Source organism: Sciurus carolinensis, chromosome 2 (assembly GCF_902686445.1).
Source record: "Sciurus carolinensis chromosome 2, mSciCar1.2, whole genome shotgun sequence".
Classification (NCBI taxonomy): domain Eukaryota; kingdom Metazoa; phylum Chordata; class Mammalia; order Rodentia; family Sciuridae; genus Sciurus; species Sciurus carolinensis.
In genome coordinates, this window is record NC_062214.1 from 173,714,458 (window position 1) to 173,726,093 (window position 11,636).

The following is an 11,636-nucleotide window of genomic DNA, read 5'->3' on the forward strand; positions in this document are numbered from 1 at the left end:
CTTCCCCTGAGCGCCCCGTGCCACTGACTGGGACCTTGTTCTGCCCACTTTCTTATCCATTGCCTGGTCCTGCCTCCAGAGTTCATCATTCAGAGAAGAGTGATGTGGAATGACCTCCCTCCTTGCTTGGTAAATTACCTGTTGCTTCTCTTGGAAAGTTTTCAGGATTGTTTTTCTATCTGTGGTATTCCAAACTTTCCCAAAGATGTGTCTAAGTAGAGACATTTCTCCATTTGTTCTATTTGCATTTTAGATTTTAAGATGTGTCATTTTTCAATTTGGCAGAATTTTCTTTGGCCATTGCAGCATTACCTTTCTATGTTTCTGATCTTTTCTTTCTGGAGACCTTATTTGTGAAATATTTGACTTTCTAGGTGAATCTTTTTACTTTATATTACTCCCCCCCCAACTCTCCCAAATTATTTTTCGTTTTCAATAGACACATGGTAATTTCCAGATACTTTTTCTTTTCTCTGATTTTAGCTTGTTCTTGTTTTATGAGAAGAGAAGTTTTTAAAATTAATTAGCTCTCTTGTTTCAAAATCAATAATCTGTACGTATTTTATTCTTTTGTTTGTATTTATTCTTTTGTATATATCTGTATGTTTCTTCTTTTTCTTCTTCTTCCTCCTCTTCCTCCTCCTTCTTCTAGTAGTGGGGATTGAACCCAGGTTTTTGGGCATGCTAGGCAACTGCTCTACCACTCAGCCACATGCTGAGACAGGGTTTCACTAAGTTGTACAGGTGGTCCTTAAATTTGTGACCCTCATTCTTAACCTTCTTATGGGCATGCAACACCATATCTAGCAATGTTTTCATTCTTTTGCACAATCATTTCCTTCAAATATCTGAAGATCCTTAGTTGTCCAATATATGTAGGATTGAAGGACTGGATTAAAATAGGAAGATGTCACGGATTTCCTGGGTATGGATCTGTTTCTTTTTCTTTGGGGGGTGGGGGGCGGGCAGGATACCAGGGTTTGAATTCAGGGGCACTCGACCACTGAGCCACATCTCCAGCCCTATTTTGTATTTTATTTAAAGACAGGGTCTCACTGAGTTGCTTAGCGCCTCGCTATGCTGAGACTGGCTTTGATCCTCCTGCCTCAGCTTCCTGAGCTGCTGGGATCACAGATATGCGCCACCATGCCCAGCATGGACCTGTTTCTTTAAGAGACTTCTTGATGTAAGTTCCGTATATGTAGGTGCAATATATAGTCTACCAGGCTTTAGTTTCCAGTATGGGATACAAGCAAGGCCCAACCCTCCCACACACACATGTACACGTGCATACACACACATACACATGCTAACGTGCCTAATAGGAACCATAGTCACTCCCTAGAATATTGTCAAATACTTTTAGTCTGAATGCTCTACTTTTACCAAAAGGGTCACCCCCATGCTGTGTTGGAGGTGGATTATGTGTGGGAACCTTGCTCAGATTTTCTCTAGACTTATGCCATCTAATAGAAATATAACGTGAGCCACATATACAATCTTAAATTTTCTAGTTGCATTTAAAAAGCAAAAAAAGGTGAAATCAACTTTAATAATATCTTATTTAATCAATATATCCAAAATATTTTCACTTCAACAAAAAATATGATATTTTCATATTAAATCTTCAAAATCTGGTGTGTATTTTATATTAGACGTTTACAGCACACCTTAATTCAGACTACCCACATTTCAACGTCTCAACACCTGCATGTGGCTAATGGTCACTGTGTTAGATGACTTCACTTTGGATCTCCCTTGGATACCCACCTTTATTTTTGCCCCATTTCCTACTCCGGCCCTGGGTCCTTGCACACTACTACTTCTGGTGGACACTCTTCCCCCGTGGTTTCCCTCTCACTATGGTCTACCCATTCTCTGTTATCCAGAGACTGTCAGGGCTGTCTCCTGGCCTGCTCACCCTCCTCCCTCCATTACTAAGCGTTGGTCTGGGCTTGTTCCTCTTTGTCTTCCCTGTCATTTCAGTTGTATTCCATGTGAGCACATGGGCTTAGTCCATCTTGAATGGGAAATGAGAGGTGGTTTTAAATCTAATTTTTACATGACAATAGAACTGAAAAATTTACTGGTGCATTGCAGCCCCTAACCCCTTAATCCTACCATGATTCCAAGGAAGCTACATGAACCAGGAGAACGAGAGGGGAATAAAAATCTTGTACTTCTCAGATGTATCCTTGAGGATGGTAGTGAGCACAGAGGGTCTGTTACTTCTACCCTGCCTGCTTTTAGGGTGGTCATACAAATAAAATGTCCTCTAAATTAATTCCACAATGAATTCAGTTCCACCAAATTCTGTGTACAAATACATGCATAAAAAACTTTTTTAATGCACATTCTTTTACATATAAAAGAATGACTTAGAGGGAAAAACAGTCCTTCCATTCCCAAGTGGCACTTAGTGAGGCTCCATGGGACTGGCCACCAACTTTGTCACTGAGGTTCCCAAGGATGTTTAACTCCACTGTTGGGGAGACTAGATTAAAGACAATTGGAAGGTTTCCTCTAATCTAGCTACACTACAGGGACAATGTAGATGTAGAAACACATGTGTTCAAACATGGAGACCATGTGAGTTGACATATCACTTTCTGTTTACAAAGTAACTAGCTTGATGACACTCTTCCTTGTGACATGAATTATGAAATTTGACAGATGTAAATAAGATTAGCATGCTAATCTTATACAGATTCACCAGTTTTAATAGGCTATATACACTACCAATCCATCCACACTACTGCCATTTCCTCCCTAACAGCCATGGTCATAGAAACGTATGATGTTCTAAACTTGGATGCAGTGTGCACACCTGTAATCCCAGCTACTTGGGAAGCTGAGGCAGGAGGATCACAAATTCAAGGTCAGCCTGCAACTTAGAGAGACCCTCTCCCCAAAGTAAAATTAAAAGGGTCACAGAGGTGGGCAGGGGGCTCTTGCTCAGTGGTAGAGCACCTGTCTAACATGCCCAAGGCCTTGGCTTCTACCCCTAATAGTGGAAAAAAAGAAAGAAAAGAAATAAAAGAAAGAAAGAAAGAAAGAAAAAAAGAAAGAAAAGAAAGGCAGGCAAGATGGATAAAAGAAAGGAACAAATATATGATATTCTAAAATCTAGTAGATATACAATTATTTAAAGTCATTTTTATTATTGTTATAATAAGCATGTGCATAATCCATTTTGTACTGCTATAATGGAATACCAGAGTCTGAGTAATTTATAATGAACAGAAACTTATTTCTCACAGTTCTGGAGGCGGAGGAAGTCCAAAATTAGGGCATGGCTTCTGGCAGGAACCTTCTTGCTGTGTCATCACATGGAAGAAGGCAGAAAGGCAAATGTCTAAGAAAGTGAACTGGTTCCTGCAGGTCATTTGGGGGCAGAGCTAAACACCTCCCATTACCACTCCCCAACACTATTGCATTGGGGACTGTTTTCAACACATGAATTCTAGGGACACATTCTAAACACAGCAACTAGAGAAAACATGTGAACTGTTTGTGTCAATGTTAACATTTTGGTGTATGGCCTCCCAGTTAACTATATATGTGTTGTCTTATGAAAAATATGAGCATGATTAATACATTGATTTTAACCTGCTTTTCAGTTTAATGTATTTGTGTATTAATATATAATATGTAATATGTTAAATTATATAATTGACTCACTATATTAACAATATATCATGAACATCTTTGTGTATAATTAAATTTTGTATTATTCTTTTGCAGCATCTATTTTTTTGTTTGTTTTTTGTTTGGGTACTGGGGATTGAATTCAGGGGTGTTTAACGACTGAGCCACATCCCCAGCCCTATTTTATATTTTATTTAGAGACAGGGTCTCACTGAGTTGCTTAGCACCTTGCTTTTGCTGAGGCTAGCTTTGAACTAGTGATCCTCCTGCCCCAGCCTCCTAAGCTGCTGGAATTTCAGGCATATGCCACTGTGCCTGGCTGCAGCATCATTTTTAATGGTGGTCTCCATTGTATTGTCTTTCTTGCTCTCTTTCTAGTCAGTCTCCTTTCGTGTGCTAAACTCGAGTTTTGCTCATCAGCTAAAGAATGCACCTGTCTGACACTTTTTAGCTTTCTAGAAATACATAAGACTAGGGTGCTGATGTCCTTTCCTTCCATTATCAAGTTTGCTTGGAGACAACTCCTTACTCCACTTTTTTTCTGTGCTTTCAGGGGGAATTGGAGGGGAGTGAGGTATTTGGTGGTTTTCTCTGTCAGCCAACAGTTCAGTCTCTGCAGCCTTGACTCTTTGTAAGACAGTCCTGTTGTGTAGTTATTTAATATTTCATTGCACATTACCCTTTTCCTTTAAAAGGCAAAAACTTGAAAAGTGAAAGTGCTAATGTTGATTATCAAAATGCCAATATTTTGAAATTATAGTAACTGAAGTCAAAAACGAATACTGAGTATGTTGAAAGCAATAAGTCTTTATTCATTGGATGTAAGTCAGTTTTCCTGGGTATAAAAATAAAGAATAGGATTGAAAGGCACATATCATCAACAATCCAAAATTCCATCAACAATTGAATAGATAAGTCAATTATAGTATATTCATTCTGTGGAATAGCAACATCAATAAGAAGGAATAGACTACAATTACACTCAAAAGACAAATAGAGAAAAACAATACAGAGAGAAATCATTGAAATAAAAAGTGGGTTCTTTTTATCAAAAACCAGTTCAATTAATAAATAGACAAATCTACACAGACTAAGGTTGTCTAGGGAATGAGCTGATGGGTAGGTGGGAAATTTGGTGGGGGGTGATGTCTAAGGGGAGCAGAGTTTCTTTTTAGTGTAATGAAAATATCCTAAAATTTACTGTGGTGATGGATACATAACCCTGTGAATATTCTCAAGGCCATTGTGTTGTACACTTTAAAGAGTGAACTATATGGTATGTGAATTATATTTTAATAAAGATGTTAAAAAATGAAGCCGTTGGACATGGTGGTGCATGCTTATAATCCCAGACTCAGAAGGCTAAGACAGGAAGATCACAAGTTGGAGGCCAGCCTGGGCAACTTAGTGAGACTCTATCTTAAAATAAAAATATAAAGGACTAGGGGATGTAACTCAGTGGTAGAGCACCCCTGAGTTCAGTCCCCACATGACTAAATAATAATACTATTAATAATACTTAAGGAGAAAGACCTTCACAGATAAGAGAAAGCTAAGAAAATTCATTACAAGCCAACCTACTATGCAAGAAATACTGAGAGTCCTGCAGGATGTAAAGAAAGAATACTAGATAATAACTTGAACCCATCAAAAGAACAAGGAGCACCAGTAAAGGGAACTACAGGAGTAAATATAGAAGACAATGTAAATTTATGTTTTGTTTATCACACTTCCTTTCTCCAATCCGATTTAAAAGATAACTGTATTGCTGGGGATGTGGTTCAGTGGTAGAGTACTTGTCTGGCATGCATAAGGCCCTGGGTTCAATTTCCAGTACCACAAAAGAAAAAAAGAGATAACTACATAAAGCAATAATTATAAACTTATGTTGGTGGGCATATAATATATAAAGGGAAAGTACATGTAATATTAGTACAAAAGAGGAGGAAGGGAATGGAATTATATAGTAGCAAAATTGCATATTTTACTAAAACTAATAATAATATACAAACTTGAATTTAAAGTTCATATTAACCTGCTAGCTTATTATGTTATTGTAATCCTCAAGATAATCATTTTAAAAAATAGAGCAAAAATATGGTGAAAGAGCGAAAGGAAGTCTAAAAGAGTAGAGGAAGGAGAAGGGGGAGGATGTTGGAGGGGAAAGGGAGCAGGAAAAGGGGGGGATCATGAACTGAAATTGATTTCCATGCATGTATGAGGTTATCAGGATGAACCCAATGACTATATATAACTATTAAGCTCTAATTTTTAAAAAAAAATGGTAAAAAAAAATTAAAGGTAATTAAAATGGCAATACTAGGATCTGGGAATGTAGCTTAGAGGTAGAGTGCTTTCCTAGCATGCACAAGTCCCTGGGTTCAATTCTTGGCACTGCTAAAATAAATAGATAGAAATTAAAAAATAAATAGGTACACTAAAATCTGTTTAATACAAAAATTTATAGTAATGGAAGAACAGAAGCACAAAAAGGACATAAGACACATAGAAAACAAGTAACAAAATAGTAGATATAAATCCTACCTTATCAGGAATTACATTAGATGTAAATTAATTTAACACTCCTATCAAAAAATAGAGATTGGCAAAGTGAATTTTAAAAAATGACCCAAGCACATAACTGTCTATAAAAAACATGCTTTAGATTCAAAGACATAAATATATTCAATGTAAGAGGATGGAAAGATATTTATGATGCAAATAGTAGCCTAAATAAGTTAGAGTGGCTATGGTGATCTGGAACAAAATAGAGTCTCAAAAATACATGAAACAAATTCTGTCAGAATTAAAAAAAAATAGACAACTCAACAATAATTGTTGAAGAATCTGATGCCACATTTTTGTTACTGATATAACAATTAGAAAAAAAAGATCAACAAGGAAATAGAAAACCACATACTTCATATAGAAAATTCTAGGGAAGCCATATGTGCCTTCCCCTAAATAAATGGACACAGAAATAAAAATTTATATGTTGTTGGATTCAATGTGTATATATTAGAACTGATAAGTTCAGCAAGATTACAGGATGCAAGATCAAGATACAAAATTCAGTAATATTGGTGTACACTGACAATGAGCAATCAAAAAATGAAATAATTCTGTTAAAAATAAAAATTGAATTTATATTAAAAAACAAAATGTTGCAGATTAAATTTAACCAAAAAAGTGCAAGCTGAAAATATGAAGATCTAAAAAAAATCAAAGGAAAATCTTAAAGACCCAAAGACTTAGGAAGATATCCCATGTTCATGGATTAAAAGATTACTATTAAGAAGGCAGTGCTTCCCAAATTGGTCTATAGATATGATGCAATTTATAATATTTCCAGTTGCTTTTCTTTCCCCCAAAAAATTACAAACTGGTCCTATAATTTATGTGGTAATGCAAGAGTTCAAGAGTAGCATCTTGAAAAAGAATAGTCAGAATACTCACACTCATCCCCCACTTTTTTGTTTTTGTTTTTGTTTTTGTTTTTTTAGTACTGATGATTGAACCCAGGGGTGCTTAACCACTACCAATCCTCCGGATACTAGTGCCTCAGCCTCCTGAGCTGCTGGGATTATAGATGTGTGCCACTGTACCTGGGCACATTCCCCATTTTTGAAACTTACAAGACATTGTGAAACTGGCATAATGATAGACATATACATCAATGTAAGAAGTTTTAAATTCCAGAAATAAACCCTCATATTTCTGGTCAATTGATTTTTGTCAAGGGTGTTGTAACTATTAATGGGGAAAGAATAGACTTTCAACAGATTAATCTGGGATAAATGGATATACAGACAACAGAATGCATTTGGGTTCCTAACTCACACCACACACAAAAATGAACTCAAAACAAATCAAAGACTTAAATATAATACCTAAAACTATAAAACCCTTAGTTGAAAAAATAAACATGAGTCCCCATGACTTTGAGTATGGCATATGAAACCAAAAGTAACATGGATTTCATCCAAATCACAACAATTTGTCTTGCATTTCAAAAGACACTGTTAAGAAAGTACAAGAGACCACAGAAAATATTTAAAATCAAATATCTGTTGAAGATCTAATATCTGGAATATATTAAAAAAAACTTGTCAACTCAACAATAAAAAAACCAATCCATTTTTTAGCTATCAGAGAAAATGATGAATTAAGCAGAATTTATTTCCAAGCTCTTCAAAAATTTATTTCCAATCTCTTCAAAAATTACTACAAACATAAATAAAGTATCCTTCTAAAAGTGTCCCCATATTAAATCAAAGGCACATCATCAAAGTGAAACACTTGTGACATGAAGAATTCTTTTAAGTTGTAATACTTTCACGTTTCTTTGTTTTTAGCCATTTGCAATATTTTTAAAGACATGAAACAACATAGTATATTTTAAAAAGTGCAACCACAACTATAAGATAAAGGAATTTAAAAAAATATTGAATCTGTTTCATACATGTGTTAGGCAGCTTTTTCACTGCTGTGATCAAGAGACCAGACAAGAACAATTTTAGAGGAGGAAAAGTTCATTTGTCGCTCAGGGTTTCAGAGGTCTCAGTTCATAGATGGCCAACTCCATTTCTCAGGGCCTGAGGTGAGGCAGAACATCATGGTGGAAGGGTGTAACAGAGGAAAGTAGCTCAGAAAATTGCACCAGAACGGAGAGAGAGAGAGAAAGAGAGAGAGAGAGAGAGAGAGAGAGAGAGAGAGAGAGAGACTCTCAACTTAGACAAAACATATACCCCCAAAGGCATACCCTCCTGACTCACCTCCTCCAGCCACACCCTACCTGTCTACAGTTACCACCCAGTTAATCCCTATTGGGAATTAATGTGCCAATTAAACTTCCTTGCATTGTCTCACACATGAGTCTTTCGAGGACACCTCCTATCTAAACCACAACAACACCCAAGATGGCAGAACCTATTATACATCATACCAATAACCTTTCCAAACAAGTTTGCTAAGAAACACCTCTCATGTTTGTGCTATAAAACAAAACGATCTCCTTTAGAAAAATCAAGGCATCATTTGATTAGTAAAGACTATTCTTCCCCCCAATTTTATACTTTCTTGTCTTTATTTAGTAATTGTAAATTCATGATCAAAGAACAAATTTTATCGTAGGATAAAAATCTTAGGAACCAGAAAGTATAAGTATTCAATTTTTTAAATAAATGAAAGTGTTTTCTTTCCTAAAATGTAAACATCCAACAAATAAAACATACATGATACTGTAGGTTTAAGTTACTTATTAAAGACATGTATTTTGATATATTTGATGATAAGTTTTTGGCTTATTTTCATATAAAGCATGTCACCAAAAGAATCAGGCCATTATTATTTAAAACTCCGCTCCTTCAGTTTGTTTCCTTATTTGAGGGGAAAGTCACAAATTTCTGTAAAATTTTGACTGTAGGAAGTCACAGGGAAGGTCTGAAATATTTCAAAGTCATTTGACTGGAGAAGAGTGTTTTCTTGAGACTTGAGGGACCATTCATCACGCTGTGCCTGAAAGGATTCCTCAATGAACCGCCCTACACTCTTCAGAGTAAAGCTTGGGATCTGGGTTCCAGGAAGGGGTTGCTTCCGGCTGGAACAAGACCCACAAAGCAACCCTGGCAGCCCTTCTGCACCCTGCACTGTTGAGACCCTGCAGCTCCCAGAGAGACCTTGATCCTCTCACCCCAGCCTCCAGCCTGGGTCGCTCCACCAGGCTTCTGCGGGGCACTCATGCAGGCCCCTGAAGACATGGTAGATTTTTCAAACAGCCTAAGATTTTGAGTAGACATTTCTCCGAAGAAGATCTATAATAGACTGCAGGTATATGAAAAGATGTTCAACATCATTAGTCATTAGGCAAATGCAAATCAAAACCACAATGCATAGCACTTCACACCTATTAGATAACTATAATCAAAAGGCAGAATAACAAGTATTGTTGAGAATATGGAGAAATTGAAACCCTCCCATATTTCTGGGGTGAATATAAAATGGGGCAGCTGCAGCTGCTGTAGAAAACTGTCTGGTAGTTTCCAAAGAGTTAAACATGGAATGACATGAGACCAGGCAATCCCATTTCTAGGTATATGTCCAAGAGAATTGAAAACAGATGTACACGCAGCAACTTGTACACAAATGTTTGTAGCAGCATTATTTATAAGAACCAAATGGTGGAAACAACCCAACAGTTCATCACCTGATGAATGGACAGTTGGGTATTTCTACACAATGGAATATTATTGGGTCATAAAAAGAAATTAAGTGCTGATATTTGTATGGACAAGCTTTGACAACAGCAAGTAGAAGAGGCAGATGCAAAAGACCACATGTAACTTCATTTCTATGAAATGTCCACAATAGGCAAATCTAAAGAAATAGAAAGTATTTTAGTGCCTGCTAAGAGTAGGGGTGTGGAGAGTTGAGAAATGACTGCTTACAGGAACAGTTTCTTTGGGGGTTGGTTTTTTTTTTTTTTTTAAACCTTATCACATGCCTGGAATGCACGAGGTTCTGGGTTCAATACCCAGTACTTACTAAAAAAGAAATTCAAAATTAGACAACAGGAATGATTGTATAACAATGTGAATATACAAAAAAAAAAAAAAGCCCACTGAAGTTTGAACTTTAAAAGAATAAATTTCATGGTTTGCGAATTATAGCTTGATTTTAAAATACGCTAAGAAGTATGAGCATGTAAAATACGTCCCAGGAATGTAAGGTTAGTTTACATTTAAAAATCAATCATTATCACTTCATTTATGAAACATGTCTTTCAAAATAAGTATATCAAAATATCCAGGTGTACATCTTAATAATATGTAATAAAAATGGCTTTTTAAGAAAAAAAAAGTCAGGGATGGAGATGTGGCTCAGTGGTTAAGCACCCCTGGGTTGAATCCTCAGTACCTCCCGACCAAAAAAAAAATCAGTGTTTATAACTTATCATAATAATGGAATAAAGGAGAAAATCCATAGATTTATATCAACAGATTTGGAACAAATGACAAAATTCAAAATGACAAAATTCAGAACACATTCAAGAGCTCTTGGCAATTGAAAACAGGAGGGAATTTCCTCAACCCGATTAAAGGATTTCTACAAAAAACCCTGCAGCTTACATTATATTTAATGATAAAAGACTGAACGCTAATCTCTTAAGACCGGGAAAAAGACAAGAATATCTATTCTTACTACCTTTATTCAACATCAGACTGTACAAAAAGGCAAAGGCACTTTTTTTTTGAAAAAAGGAAATAGGTTGGAAAGGAAGAGTAAACTGTCTTTATTCACAGACAACATAAAATCATCTAAGAAAACCCTAAAGAATCTACATAAGGGGAAAAAAACAATCTGCGTAAGAGTGAAGGGAACTAATAATCCCTTGTAGGAGCTGATCCGACAGAAATGAAAAGCACTGTGCTCCAAGACTCGACAGGAACCCTCAAGGTCAGGACATCCACAACAGCCCACCTGGAAACTCAGTGGTCCACCAGGTGAACAGACTGCAGACCGCCCCTGAAGGAGGCATCTTTGTTTGGACCCTGTAGCTGTTGGACCTGGGCCCCATGCAGCCAGGAGAGGAGGGAGATACAGGTGTGGCCCAGGTAAGAGATGTTAACCCTGCCTGCACGTGTCCAGCCCTGAAGAACAGAGAGCACTGGGTTGGGAGGTAGAGACCAGAGTTGCTCCACAGGAAGGGGTGAAGGTCACAACCGAGCCTAAGCAACAAGGAAAGACCTCAGAAGAGAAAGGTAGATGGGCAGAGAAACTGAGAAGAGGGTAACTTTGGGGGGACACTGAGTAGAGATTTTTTGGTATCGATATGAGGAGACGCTGCACTGCGTGCGAGGGGCCCAGTTTTATTCAGGCTGTTATAAAGTTAAGATGACAGCAGCGACAGCTGATAGGCACTGCATGTCTACCAAGCACTCATCGTTGCACGAAGCGATTTAAGTGTGTTCAGTTTTATGATGGGGCTC